The 14,669-nt window shown below is 45.5% G+C and overlaps 1 long non-coding RNA gene across 9 annotated transcripts in view; it reads right to left on the bottom strand.

Annotated features, from left to right (window-relative positions):
• Positions 1–14,669, bottom strand: part of LOC140914428 (uncharacterized) — a 110,677-nt gene that overhangs the window by 16,785 nt on the left and 79,223 nt on the right. For all 9 annotated transcript variants that reach the window (XR_012159853.1, XR_012159849.1, XR_012159852.1 and 6 more), the window contains one exon: positions 13,927–14,065. This is a non-coding gene — a long non-coding RNA (uncharacterized lncRNA). The remainder of the gene's footprint in view (positions 1–13,926; positions 14,066–14,669) is intronic.

Below are 14,669 nucleotides of genomic sequence, written 5' to 3'. Positions count from 1 at the left end.
AAAAAACAAAAAGCTAGCAGTGTTAAGAACCATTAGGTAAAGGATAGATAAGACGACGGAAAATATAATGCCACTACATAAATCCACAGTATGCCCACACCTTGAATACTGTGTGCAGTTATGATTGCCCTATCTCAAAAAAGATATTAGAATTAGAACAAAGCATGGAAACAAAAATCATTAAGGGTATGGAACAGCTTCCATATGAGGGAAGATTAAAAAAACGGGGACTGTTCAGTTTATGAAAGAGATGGCGAAGGGGGATATGATAGAGGTCTATACAATCATGATTGGTGTGAAGAAATTAAATACGAATGTGTTATGTGCCACTTCACATAACACATGAACCAGGGGTCACCCAAAGAAATGAACAGGCATCAGGTTAAAACATAAGGAAGTACGTCTTCACACAGTGCACAATCAACTTGTGGAACTTGTTGCCAGGGGATGTTGTGAAGGCCAAAAGTCTAACTGGGTTCAAGAGGAATTAGATAAGTTCATGGAGGATAGGTCCATCAATGGCTGTTAGCCAAGGTGGTCAGGGATGCAACCCCATGCTCTGGGTGTACCTTAACATCGGACTGCCAGAAACTGGGACTACATGACAGGGATGAATCACTCAATAATTGCCCTGTTCTGTTCATTCCCCCTGAAGCATCTCACAATGGCAACTGTCAGAAGACAGGATACTGGGCTAGATGGACCATTGGTCTGACCCAGTATGGCTGTTCTTATGCAAGTTCTTTGGGGCAGGAAGTCTCTGCTTTGCGTCTAGCACAGAGATCATTGTCCAAGCCAAATAATGGATGCCCCAGAGTACCCCTCCCATGGAAAAACATATGGGGTGGGGCTGTAGAGAAGGCTTTCTCCACCTCTTTCCACTCAGGAGAGGGACTTGTCCCTATGGTGGAAAAAGCCATGTAGTTGCCCCTAAACTTATGTCTCTGATGGTTCCTCCCCCAGGTCTAAACTGCACCAGCTAGGACTCCCCCTGGCCAAACCTGCTTTATGGACCTCTGTGTGGAGAGTCTCTCCTCCAGGATTCCGTATGGAGCTGGGAGGTGGACAAAATACACCCTGGCTTGGCCACCCCATGCCACTTCCTAGGCCTATCCAGTCTCCACCCTGTTCCTGCTCAGACCCCAAAGAAAGGCCTTCTCCTTGTCTGGGGGGAGCCACACAGGGTGGTACCACAGAGGTGACCACATCCCCTTCAACTCAAAATGGAGAGATCCATCTGTGGATGGTCCCCTCTGTGCCCAGTTCACAAGGAGGATACTCCGGTATGACAAAGGTGTTACTCAGATTTCTTAACTTGCTTAAGATAAAAGTCTATTAATGCAATGCTTGGGTTATTATGAAGAATGAACAGAGACGCTCTGGGCTGGTGGAGGGATGACAGGCTCAGGACAAGACTTAATAAGGGCCAACACCTGATTGGTCAGATGCAGAATGCCCTTTCAGATGCTACCACTGTTCAGCACAAGTGACTTACAAGCCTAATGATGTAAATAAGCACCCCCAAAAATCACTAGGACAAGTTATGTCCAACCCTGTTAAATCTTTTATTCATATTAAAACCAGAGAGACTCTATAAGTTGCTTTGATGCTAATTAAGGAATATAACCATTTGAAATGAAAGATGTGTGAATCCCCATTAATGCCGATTGCCACAGATCTATTATCCCCTCTTGGCTTGATATTGAGCCAAATGAGTTCATTATGACTAACACTACAACAGTGAATACAAATGAATTAGTGATTACCATATTATAGCATTACTGTGGCCAATATTTTTCCCTGGACTCTGAAAGGGAAGAGGAGAGATGCCTGGTTCCCTATCATGAGACTATTTTAGGAAATCATGTCAAGAAAGGAAAGACACTTCTGACCTTGAAAATGAAGAAGAAAACTTTTGGCAAGAGAAGATATTTGCCTAGAGCAAGGGTTCTCACAAGAAATTTTTTGATGCCCTGAGAGTGTGGCTACCAACTCTTCCTTGGGGCCACTCTGACAATTTTTCCTAAAATACTTAATTAACTTTAGGAGAAACAAATAAATATGCACAGATACATAAATAAATTACAATGATTTGAGCATGTGGGTTTTTTTGCAGACTCAATAAAAATAATGTACAGTTTTCTATTCTTTACGGGACCTAAACAGAATAGAAACAAAATAAGGTGCTTTGCACATTCTTCTCTATTTTGTTGTTGTTTCTTTTGCCTTTTTGTCTGCCTTTTTATTATTATTATTATTATTAAAGACATGCTAACTAGTAAGGTTACTGCTGTGAAAACTGATATATGTATATTTGTATGTATCACTTTTCACAGCAGACTTACCAGCTAGCTGGGAGGCAGTGAAGAGTGACATTAACAAACAAACAAACATCACTTTTCATAGCAGACTTACACAGCCTTGGCAAGCCAGGGGACAAATTGAGCAATGGATGGAGGGGTGGGTAGGGTAGGGAGGCGGGGGGGCAGGGGTGATGGGGGGCGGGGAGGGGTAAGCCCAGGCTGGGGATGGAGCATGAAGCCCTGCAGCCAGAGCCTGGCACCTGTCACCCCAGGGCTGAAGCTGGAAGCCCAAGCCCCACCACTCCGGGAAGGTGGGGAACTCACACCAGCTGCTGCTCCTCTGGCATTCGTGGCTGCAGAGGAGGGCAGGGCCCAACCCCTGCTGGCAGCCCCAGGGTAGGAGCCACTGCTTCCCCACCCCAATCACTGCCCAGGAGGCTGTGGCCACAAGAAAAGCCTCTGGTGGCCGCATTTCAGAAACACTGACCTGGAGTCATGATCTGCCCCTTTCTGGGCACAAACCTTGTTTACCACAAGTACCTCTGGGTCACTAGTACAGCTCTTTTCCCTGCTCTAAATTTTGTCTTAGGACACTTGCCTGTGCATATCAGGTGATCCTGGCTGCTTTCCTAAATCTATTAGAAGGGCTTTGCAGATTTCTACAATATCTTACCTCTGGGTTTGAAAAGCCACTAAAAAGGTATTTAGCCAGATTAAACATAACAAAGACATTCAGTAACCCTTCTACTCTCACTCCCAGAGGGAAAGTCTAAACGGATTAGAGCCTAGCTGAGGTTCCCTTTCTGACCACACCGGAGGGCCCCCACCCCCTCTGTGATCCTTCTCCCTCTTGCCTCAGGAGGCGGGCAACAACTATTTAAATTAAACCCCCCAGAGTTTCAAAGGAGCAGGCTTGATGGAATCAAAGTCTCTGTGTCTTGGTCTTCATCCCATAACATACCCGGACAATTCCACCTGACACTTATACAAACAGCTGATAGCATACAATTTCCATTTAACATAGTCCCTTCTCCTCACCCTCACAGGCCATTTAACAGACAGGTCCTTGGGGGTTACAGGCCGTGAGCTGGGTCCAGCTGAGTAGTGCTGATGTATCGCCGACAGACCCTGGTCGTGGACAGGCGGTATTGAACCTGGGGTCTCTGGAGCTTAGTTCATGAGCCTCTAGAGCATGAGGTAAAAGCCAACTGGCTATTAGCTAAGGCTGTAGAGCAGACTCCCCCACCCCCCCTTGGTGGCACGAGGTGGGACAGAACACCACACCCAGAAGGTGTGTGGGTTACACTGACACTGCTGAATCACCCCACAACACCCATCCCTGGGGCTAGCCAGGCACTGGCTCACCTCCTGGTGCAATTTCAAGTAACCTCAGAGCTGCTTTAACTTGTGCCAGGGTAAAAGTGGATGGGCCTGGCCCCTCCACTTGTCACCACAGGCCCCGGCCCTGCCCCTTCTCTTCCTCCCCCCGAGGTCCCATCCCCCCTCTGACCAGGCTGGAAGCGGTAGATAGCCTGGGCCCCCTCACCTGCGCAAGGTGCCCCCCCCCAAAAAGCAGTCCTAGCTTATGTCCCCACCCATCAGACCTCTGCCCAGGGCAGGTGGAGGGTCCATGGCTCCCCACAGCTGCCTGGGCAACTCTTACCATGGCTGGGTTGCAGCTCTGAGGCCCCACCCCCCAGCTGGAGTCAGGTTGGGGTAAGAGCCACGCGAGCAGCTGTGGGGAGCCACAGACCCTTCATATGCCCTGGGCGTGAGGTCTGGGGATGGGGTGGGGGTCAGGGATATGGGCCAGAGGCTGCTCTCATGCTCCCCCCACCCCAGGCAGGTGATGGGGCCCGGGCTCCCCGGCCCTGGTCCAGCTTGGCCAGGCTTAAGGAGAAAGAGGAGGGGTAGGGATGAGGCCATGGAGCGGGCAGAAACCCTTGCCCTCCCCCAACACACACACTTTTTGGATAGCTCTGCTGCCCCTGACTTGTGCCGGCTGATAGTGGCCCCTGCCCAGGTAAGCACAAACTCTCTAGCCATACTGTTTCTCCAGACATGTCCCCAAAACACCTATACCAGCAGCTGCCAGGGAGTTGCGTAGAGCTGGATACACTGGCCCTCTGCAACCTGAAATTTGTCCACACAGTCCTCACCTGCCCTTCTCAGCCCATTTGCACCTCTGGAGCAGCAGAAAGGGGCTATGTCAAGGCCCAGGACCTAAGCTGTGGGCTGTGCTGGTTCTGGCACAGATCCCTCCCAACATTGTTCACTGCTTGCTGTTGACAACTCCATTTTCAAACTGTAAATGGATCAAAAGGCCAGCTGCAATTAAAAAGACACCCTTTGAAAAGACTCCCTGTTCTATATATTCCTCCAGTAGATCTGGCTGAAAGGGAATACAGAAGACAAAATGCTTTTTTAAAAAATGTTTCCATTTAGTGTTGAAATTTTCTTTTCATCTAATTTTTCCAACCAGCTCTAACCTTCAGTGCCATCTTTCTTTAGAAAGTATAAACAGAGACCACTTCCTAACATGCTGCGATCAGCAGAGAAAGAAACAGCTTGTCCTTTTCAGAAGTGAGTGAATTTCATTGGTGTCATGCAAGAATCATGTTGACGCAGTCTTTTCTTGGAAACTGCAGTAATGGGTGCAGATATAAATTCTGACGTAGTTAATTTCTGCTGCCTTCAAAACACCGTCAGCTACATGTGCCTGGGGGACACACTACCAGCTCATCACCTGCCAAGAGGTCATTTTCAGAGTAGCTCCAATTTTTCCCAAAAGGCTCCCATGCTTTTCCTTCAGTGATTTATCTGCTGCAAAAGTGGTAGGCCAGTAGTTGCTGGGGCACTGTTGGCATTGCATAGCCAGCTTTAGCCAGAGAAGCTCTTAGCTCACAAATTAATATCAGATTCCTTGTTCTGCCTCATTTATATTTTACTTTTTAATCCAGTGTAGATACAGGCATGGATTGTCTGATCCAGGAACAAAGCTTGATCCATTATGTGGCACTTAAGAAACTGACAAAAGGTAACAGAGGCCCCAAAACTGCTCATACTTTTGCACATGTTTAGCTTGACACACAAGTAGTCTCATTGAGCTCACTCTTTGGGAGAGCTATGCCCAAAAATGTTCTGTAGAAATGCCATTTCTTTATACCTTGCATCACTGATGAAAGCAAAAATAGTATTCTGCCCCTAATAGTCAATATTTTCCAAGGAGTGGGTTGCTCTCAGCACACAGACCCCAATTTACGGGTATGGTACAGAACTCAGAATAGCATCTCAGTTTCTTGCTTTCAGATGACCTTTCTCATGGGAATTCTAAAAATCTGATCTGTGCTACACATGCCTTTCACATATAGTTTGCGTATTGCTGGTATGAGTCTCACACCAGTGTGAAAGAGGAGTAACTCCATTGATGTCAATGTGGTTACTGATGTAAAAATGAATGTGAGATCAGCATCGGGCCAGAAGAATCTAATTTATATGATTTTCTAAGTGATGCTTTGCTGCCAAAAAAGTGAAATAACTTCATAATTAGATGTACCCACTTCAGTTTGTCTCAACATGCGTTTCTCAGCTGCCTGCACATTCTCTGTTATTCCAGCCAGTGTGCCTGCTGTATCCAATCTTTCCTCAGTTTTGCAGACTCTCTCAGGTCACTTCTAACTTTGCCTCCTTATCTAGGGGTTTAAGCACAGAATCGAGAACCAGAGACACCCAACTTCTAATCTGCTCTGTATATTGACTCCCTCAGTGACTCAAGTCACTAATCTCATGCTGTAAAACAGGGGCCATACCTGTATCAGAGTGACATTATGATGATCAATGTTTGCACTGTACTGTAATCTGACAAGCACTAAACAGTTCCTGTTTTTCTTTGCTGGAAGAACCTTCCAAATTACCAGAGATCCAAGAGATTATCCTTTTGCCTCAAATGTGGCTATTGCTTTAACCACCTGGTATCAGGTTACCTCCTTAAATATTAGTTAAAGTTTCCTGATACCTCAAAAGGGTGTTGAGAACAAGGATTTTCCCTGCTGCTATGCAGGCGAGGTATCTTCTTTATCTCACAGCTAAGCTCCGGTGTTGTTTTGTTTATTTTATTTTTTTCTTCTTTTTGTCTCCATCCTCTGTCTGGTTTGCACACCTACGAGCAAGTATCCTCTGGCCCACTGAATAATTAGTGTTTATTAGCATCACTGATAGCACTACTGAAAATTGCTCTTATTTCTGTTTTATCTAATGAAGTTTTAACCTTAGAAGGTCATCACTCCCTGTTGACTAATTACTTCTTTAAGGAACGCAGGATGGCCTTTATTAGGACCATGCCTAACAAGTGAAACAATGTCTCAATCACAAGTATCAGTTCTAGCATTCAAAGTGGGCCACAGAATTTCAGATTTCACATTAAAATATTAGATGTCTTTGAATAAATGAATAAAAGAAGAAACTGCTTTGATTCATATCATATCCCAGTCACCTTCTAGTAATCTTTGCTACAAGGCGGCTTGATTCTGTTCTTGTTCGAATCATCGTTAGACCTGTTAGAGCTTGTTTTTAACATAGAAAATGAATCCACACCCCAGAAAAGTTCACACCTCTCTGAGCCAGCTAGGTCTCCTGGGAGTAGAAAGTCTTGGCCTTATTACTCCCTCTTTGCCCTGCTTTACTTCCTAAGGTCCATTCACTCTCTTCACCTCCTTGCACACCCCAATACCAGGATTATCCCTTGTAACACTACCTCTGCAAGTACTTTTTCTGCTAGCAGCCTCCCTTCCTCTTACCCCATTTTCACAATCATTACCAAAGAACTAGCATGTTTGGATCCCTACTGCTTCCATCCCCTTTCTCCTTCAAGGCAGCACTCCATCCAGCTGTTATCTACTCCCCCATGCCCCTGTTCTTGGACCTTAACCCAGGCCTTACCCTCTTACTCTCATCATTATAATCTCAGTTTAACTAATGCTGAGGTTTCTTGCCTGCGATTTACTAACCAATCCACCTGTTCCTGTAACCTCATCCCTTCCTACCTACTCATCTCTCACCCACACTGTCTCCTTTATTCACTCTTTTAAACCTCTCTTCTGACACCTTCTCTGAAGTTGAGAGACAGCTGTGGGTAGCCTATATACCTTACTAAAAACTATGTATTGCAACATGGCCAGCCATCGCCAGACCCACTTTATTTGTAAGTTGTACCCCTTTCTGCAAAGAAGTCTGTTAGTCTTACTAGAGGGTGAGCAATTCAGGGCATGGACTGTTCTTTCCTTTGTGCTTGTACAGCACCTACCACATTGGTGACACAACCACTAAAATAAAATCATTCTTCTTGGGTTCCAGGGACACAGTTGCTGGGATCCAAACAATTGTAGCTTTCCATCTGCCAGGCCCTCACTTCCCCTGCTGCAGTTGTTCCATCTCTCCTCTCCATTTAGACATCCTGCTCCTTGATTTTTCCCTATACCGTTAAACCACAGCATTCTGAACAAGACAGATATTGCTACTACAGTCTGTCTGTTACTTCCTTTCCTTCAGGGCTGCTGAGCCAAACACCATAATCTGATTATCTGGCTGATGAAACACTAAGCAAACAGCCAAATACTTCTCCACACCAACCAGCCTGAAAGGGAATATTCTTTTACATAAACTGAGACCCACAATATTTAAATGGGATGGAAGTTTCATAAGTGGGCTTTTAATCACCCCTGAAAAGAAGAGCCAGAAAGGCAAATTACAGGACTTTACAGAAGTAGGGTGAATTTATAAAGAGTTGTCAAATTCAACAGAAATAGGGGGTAGGAAATCTTGTTTTACAGCTTCTCTTCAAATATTTCACTTTTCCCATTAAAATAAAAGGCTTGTGAAAGGGCTTTTCACAAGAGAAAACTGGAAGTGGAGCATTTGTTAGGACAAAAAGCATTTCCATAGATATGAAAATTTTGTTCTTACTGGACAAATTGGCCCAAGGCAAAAAGGAAAGCAAAACAGAATTTAGAAAACAGATCTTGTGCAAAACTGTGAAATTCTAAGGAGCTGTGGAGAGTATTAATTACCATGAAATGTAGAAAATGAAATCTAGCCATTTACATGAAGTTTCGCATTTCCTCATGTTTTTCAAATATCTGATGCCATTTCTGAGTTTTCAAATTGAAAATGGGTATGTTACTTCTGAAGCATCCTAACTGCAGCAGGCTCCTGCCTTTCAAAGAACCTTTGTCCTCATGAAAAATACTCCAACAAAGGAATTTAGCATTACACAAAAATGTTTGCATAGGAAGTATTGCAAGGGGAAACAGTGTAGTTTGGCACAGGTTTTTAAACATATGATCTTCCTAAGATACCATTGTCTCAGCCAATATAGAAACACCCTCAAAACAGAGATTTCCTCCAAACTAAACAGCTATGGCCTTGCTGCTGGAGGATGAAATTAGATAGTCTTTATGACATCCCATAAATTCCTTTAGCTCTTACCAAGATGTTATATCTTCCCCATGTCTGAGCAGCAAGAATTTTTTTGATCTATGCTATTTAACAAAGTGATTAATTAAATTTATGTTCTACGATCAAGAATGTAGGTCTCACAAGTGACTAATGATTTTGAGTGCCCAACTTCAGACACTTTAAAGAAGACTGACTGACTCAGGGCAGGTACCCAGCAGTTCTGAAAATCTGACTCCAGGGGGTCTCTCAAGTTGGACAACTTAAAGTTGTGACCCCCCCAAAAAAATCACTACTCACTTTTTTGAAAATTTAGGCTGAACTTATTGTTGTGCGTTTCTATACTTCCCATCTCTGCAATATTATTCTAAGCACACTTACCATAAGTTCCCCCACTGCTAATAACTATCAGCCTCTAGACACCCAACAGGATCCTCTCCACTGCTAAGCTCAAAATTAGGCAGGTGTCCAAATATGGATTTAGGAACCTAACTGTCAGATGCCAGTGTCTGTAGCATAGTCAGTTTGTAGGATATTTTATTTGGTTTAAATGGCTACCATCCCCCTGAGCCCATTACTAAATGGAATTCACTACAAATCTAAATCCTTTTACAGAACAGGAATCAAAATACCCTGATCATCAAGTCAAGTAAGAGATTTACCATTTATGAGTGTTGAGTTGAGTTATCCAGGGCTAAGGTAGCAATTACTCAACTATGGGGAAATTTCATCCTTCGATCCCCTTCTATGATACTTTTTCTTAACTGAAGAACAGGGCCCCCATCATGTGATGCACTGTACAAACAGAGTACTAGACAGTCCCTGGCCCGAACAGCTTACCATCCAAATAATGTACGTTTATCTCCTGCCACTTGACCCTTGAAGTTAATTATCATTTGTCATCACTAACTCACAGAATGGTGCTAAGTGCTCTAAGAAGAGCTGCATCTTCTATTTAAATAATTAACAGTATTAACTTGAATATTCTGAGAGTACCACCAATCTCAGCCTTCCCAGAGGTCTTTAAATCTATTAGACAACCTCATACTCACTAAAATGAACAAGATTCTCTACCACATTCCTCTCCAGTTCAAAGTGGGCCAGATCCTTAGCTGGTGTAAACTGGCATAGCTCCATTGAAGACAATGGAATTACACCAATTTACAAAATTGAGGATCTGGCCCATATCTTGCTGCTCTTTTTGGTGGGGGACAGATGGCGGGGGCCGAAGATAAAGTTGACCTCCTTGACAACTTTCTAGCCTGCAAATGATACTCTAGGGTGGCTAGAATCATTTGAAGTAATGCAGTAAATATGCTTGTGGGAGAAGTCATAACACACCAAGGAAGCAACACAGTTTGAAAAGACAAAATGGCTACGTGAGAGTGTCCACCGAAGACTATCCATTACATCATCATCACAGGAAAGATTTTAACCAGCACCTAAGGAGATGCTAGAGAACTTGGTTCATCAATGAGATGAAACTAGAACAGAGGTGGGTAAAATACAGCCCGCAGGCCACATCCAGCCCCTGAGTTCCCGACTGGGGAGGCTAGCCCTCAACCCCTCCTCTGCTGTTCTCCCTCCCTTGCAGCCTCAGCGCTGCCAGCGCTTTGGCCCACCGCTCCTGCCGGGCAGCGCAGCATGGTAAGGGGGCAGAAAGTTCCCGGGGGGCAGTCAGGGGAAGGGGGGGGGTTGGATAAGCATGGGAGTCTGAGGGGGCCTGTCAGGGGGCGGGGGTGTGGATAGGGGTTGGGGCAGTCAGGGGACAGGGAGAAGGGGCAGTTGGATAGGGGGTGGGGTCCTGGGGGGCGGTTAGGGGTGGGGGTCCCAGGAGGGGGCGGTCGGATGGGTCAGAGGTTCTGAGGAGGGCAATCAGGGGACAGGAAGGGGGAGGGGGGCAGAGAGGGGGTGGGGACCAGGCTGTTTGGGGAGACACAGCCTTCCCTACCCAGCCCTCCATATAGTTTTGCAACCCCGATGTGGCTCTCAAGCCAAAAAGTTTGTCTACCCCTCAGCTAGAAGGTTGGCACTTGGGACTTTTCTTTACTGGGGAAATACACACATCTAAGTGAGTGACAACAATGAGCTGTGATTCAGCCTTCCACATGGCAAAAAGAAAAATTTGTCCAAGCCTCCATTTGAATTTTTTAAATTTATTTGGCTCCTCCAAATGTTTTCCACATGCCCATGTACAACATACCCTTGGAAGGTTTCAATTTATTCATTAACATAGTGTGCACTCTGGCATCCCCATACAAATCTGCCGCAAAGCTCGTCAAGCCAGTGGCCAGGATACTAAGCTATACTTATAGATCAGACATGAGGCCCCAGTGAACATTAAGACCAGGTTTCCTTGCACCTCTGCCCCCAAGTTATTAGAAAGCATACCTACTATGAATCAACCTTCCATTGAGGGATCGCTGAAAGTTGGGGTCATCTGTCACAGGTACCCAGATCATTAAAGGTATTTAGGCACCTAACTCCCATTGAAGTCAATGGGCGTATCACAGGGTCCTCTCACTGCAGTGGCACCTCCTGCTGGCCATCCTGGGAATTAGCTCTCCCAGTCTTGTACTCCCCCTTCAGTGGTGTCTTCCCCCATTCTGTCTTACTGTGCAGCCCCTCTCACTCCAGTAACTACAGTCTCCTCTTCGTGGCTTGGCCCTCTGGCCAGGTCACTTGAGTCCTCCCCTTCCAGGGAATTCAGTCTTTCCAGACCCACTGGCTAGCTGGCTGGCTGGCATCTTTAACATCCTTGCCCCTTCCCAGTGGTTGGTAGGGGATTCCAGCCCAGGTACCCTATAACAAGCAGCCAAGGTCTCTGTGTCATCTTCTCTCTTATTGCTGTTTCCCTGGGCTTCTTCCTACCCATCTGGCTTCTCCCCTTTTCTGGGTTTGCCAGCTTACTAACTCCCTCCATTCAGGGAATGACTGCAGCCTACTTCCCTGCAGCCAGCCACTTGGCTTTATAGGCCCTGCCTGTTGTTGCACAGGTGGGCCTGTTTGCAATCACTCAGTTCTCTGCTCCCTGGCTCCTCCTTCAGGTGCAGCCTAGGCAGTTACTCAGCCTACCCAGCCACCTTAACCATGCTCAGTCCAGAGTGGGGTGGACACTCCATCATAGGGAGATAAGCACCTAAATACCTCTGACAATCTGGGCCAGGGTCCACAGGTGCTTGAGGCCTGGTGATGTAATGCAATGAGCATATACATGCATGTGAAGCTCATAAGCTCATATTTATTATTAATGGGAGGCAGGGACGTTCCACGGACATTGATAGTGAAATATGCTCCTTATCCTGCAGACACATATTTTAATGGAAATACATATTGCAGAGAATGGCTTGAAAGTTTTAGCTGTAAGAAAAGAAAGTAACACTCACCTGCAACTGACAAATGATATTATTTAATCAAGACTGCATTGTTTATTGTGCAGTTACTTATCAATTAGAGTCTAGCTTTTCCAGGCAGTAGGCAGCATTCCTTCCTGCAGACTATTTTTGTGGGGCCTAGGAAGCCAAAAAATCCATTCAATTACCTTTAAATGCAGTTACAAGGCAATAACAGTGGGCCTGCCTTGTAAGTTGCTATAATTCTTTTAATTGCTAGGCTCTCCGGGCCTGCTGAGCCTGAGGACCACAATAACGATCTGCACAATGTGATTAATTAGGATGATGGAGGAGATGTCATGCTCTAATGTGGTGACATTCTACAGGCTTGTTACTGCTGCTGCTTTAGAATAAATACTGACCAATAGGTGATCCACCTGGTAGATTATTTCTTCTTGAATTATCCTTGACCAAAACAAGTACTGGAAATCTTTCTTACAAGGCATCTGAACTCTTCTCCCACAATCTCTATTCTCTCCAAACTTTTTCCCCACTAAAAAACGTTACAGCTTTGTAAAGGTCATTGCATACACATCTCAAAACGTAAAACTGCTTTTGATTCTTCGCTACACATGCGCAATGTAATATGAAATACCACTGACACCTGTGGACATTTATTTAACGTCCTGGAAAGAACAGAGTTTGGAAGGTGACATTTGAATAGTAGAGTGGACCTTTCAGAATCAATTCCCCCTAGCACAAAAAAAGTGCCTTTTCGCAGAATTAGACAACAAACAAGAGAGCAAAGTATCTCCATCTTTTTTAACCTGGGAGTGATGGCATGGTCTCACTTCACCTCCTACAGTTGTAGTACACTTTGAAACCAGGCCATGGTGGGGCCTCTGCCCTGCCATATGGCCTTGGGGAAAAACTGCAGAGAGAAACCAGCCAGTAGGACCAGCCGCCAAAGCAGACAAAACAGGGCTCTGGACATTCAAAGGACTCTCTACAGTTTTAATAACAATAGCAGCGAAGCCGCAGCAGCCTGGACAGCGTCTCTGGCTAGCCACTCCAGTATGCACACAGGCAGGGCCGGCTCCAGGCCCCAGTGTTCCAAGCAGGTGCTTGGGGCGGCATTTGGAAAGGGGCGGCAGTTCCTCTGGCCGCCGCGGCAATTCAGCGGCAGCTTCTCTGTTCCGCCCGCCTTTGCCAGCCGCAAATCGGCAGCAGCTTCTTCCTTTTGCCGTCCGCAGCAGCAGTTTTTTTCACTGCTTGGGGCGGCAAAAAATGTAGAGCCGGCCCTGCACACAGGTTTCTGGGCAGGGAGGTAGCCTGTGCCACCACCCCTGCTACCCTGACGACACTGCTATTGTTATTTGAGCTAGACCAGAGCTGTCTCTGGTACACCTACACCAGGAGCAATCACGTCTCCTGATTGCAGTGTAGACATACCCGGTCTCCATCTCAGCATCACTCCACACCTGCCCTTCTTACCCTCTACCCTGTCCTCTTCATGCCCCATCCCTTCAATGTCTCCTCTCTCTTCACTTCCCCTCCTCCTCCTCCCACACACAATTTGCTTATCCCTTCCTCACTAAACCCCACCTTAAAAAATCATGGAACTAATATACATGGCATCCCATTGTTCACTCAATATGTGTTTTACCCCTGCTCCCTGCCCTGTGTCTGACCTGTCTATTTAGACTGTAAGATCTTCAGGGCAGGGACTGTTACTCCGTGTTTGCATGGTGCCTAGCACAGTGAGGCCCCACTTTTGGTTTGCTCTCAAGCACTGCCATAATAAACATGATTAATAAATAATAGTAAAGTTGTATTCTCACTCATAATAGGAAGCAGCTGGAGCAAGATGGACCCCTCTTCTGTCCCTGCTCCTGATTAGAGCAGCTGCAGCAAATCAAAAGCAGGGATTCCTCATTCCCACTGAGCAATGGCAATTTTTCTCCTCTTCCCATCTCACCTCTGTTCAAACAGCACAGAAGAAAAAAAACACTTAATACATATGTGGTAGATGGAATGCAGCATTGTATACTGCATTCCAAGGGAAGAAGCGTTAAACTTCACTGTGAGTTAAATGGATTTTCACAGTTAGAGAATTCAAAGTCCACAGACGTGAACTGAAGAAATTCTGGACTTTCACTCCTTTTCAACATATTAGAATTAAGGTCACTAATAGTGGGTTCCACTACATACACAACAGAGATAAGGAAGTACCTAAAACACTGTGGCTTTATGCAGAGGCATCTATTAGAAAATGGAACAGCCTCACTATCTAAGAGGATGATCTCCTTGATTATAGGAGGGAACATCCATGTAACGTTATAATTAGATATAATACCGCCTTAGGCTGTGTGTGAGCTTGGCGGCTCTCAAAAGCAGGGTTTAACTGTACTTGGATGGTTAAAACCCAGTGTTCTTTAAAAAGTAGTTTGAGATTCAGTAGGTGGCACTCTTCCTCTCAGAGTCAGTGCTGACTCCATTGCATAGCGGTATGGGGTACTCTGCTTTTGGAGAGGCTGTCTTCTTTCAAATGAAAAATACAAGAGCTAAAGGCAGGCCTGTTGGC

Source organism: Lepidochelys kempii, chromosome 7, assembly GCF_965140265.1.
Source record: "Lepidochelys kempii isolate rLepKem1 chromosome 7, rLepKem1.hap2, whole genome shotgun sequence".
Taxonomy (NCBI): domain Eukaryota; kingdom Metazoa; phylum Chordata; order Testudines; family Cheloniidae; genus Lepidochelys; species Lepidochelys kempii.
Note: the sequence above shows the minus strand (reverse complement) of the source record. Positions and strands in the feature narration are given on the sequence as shown.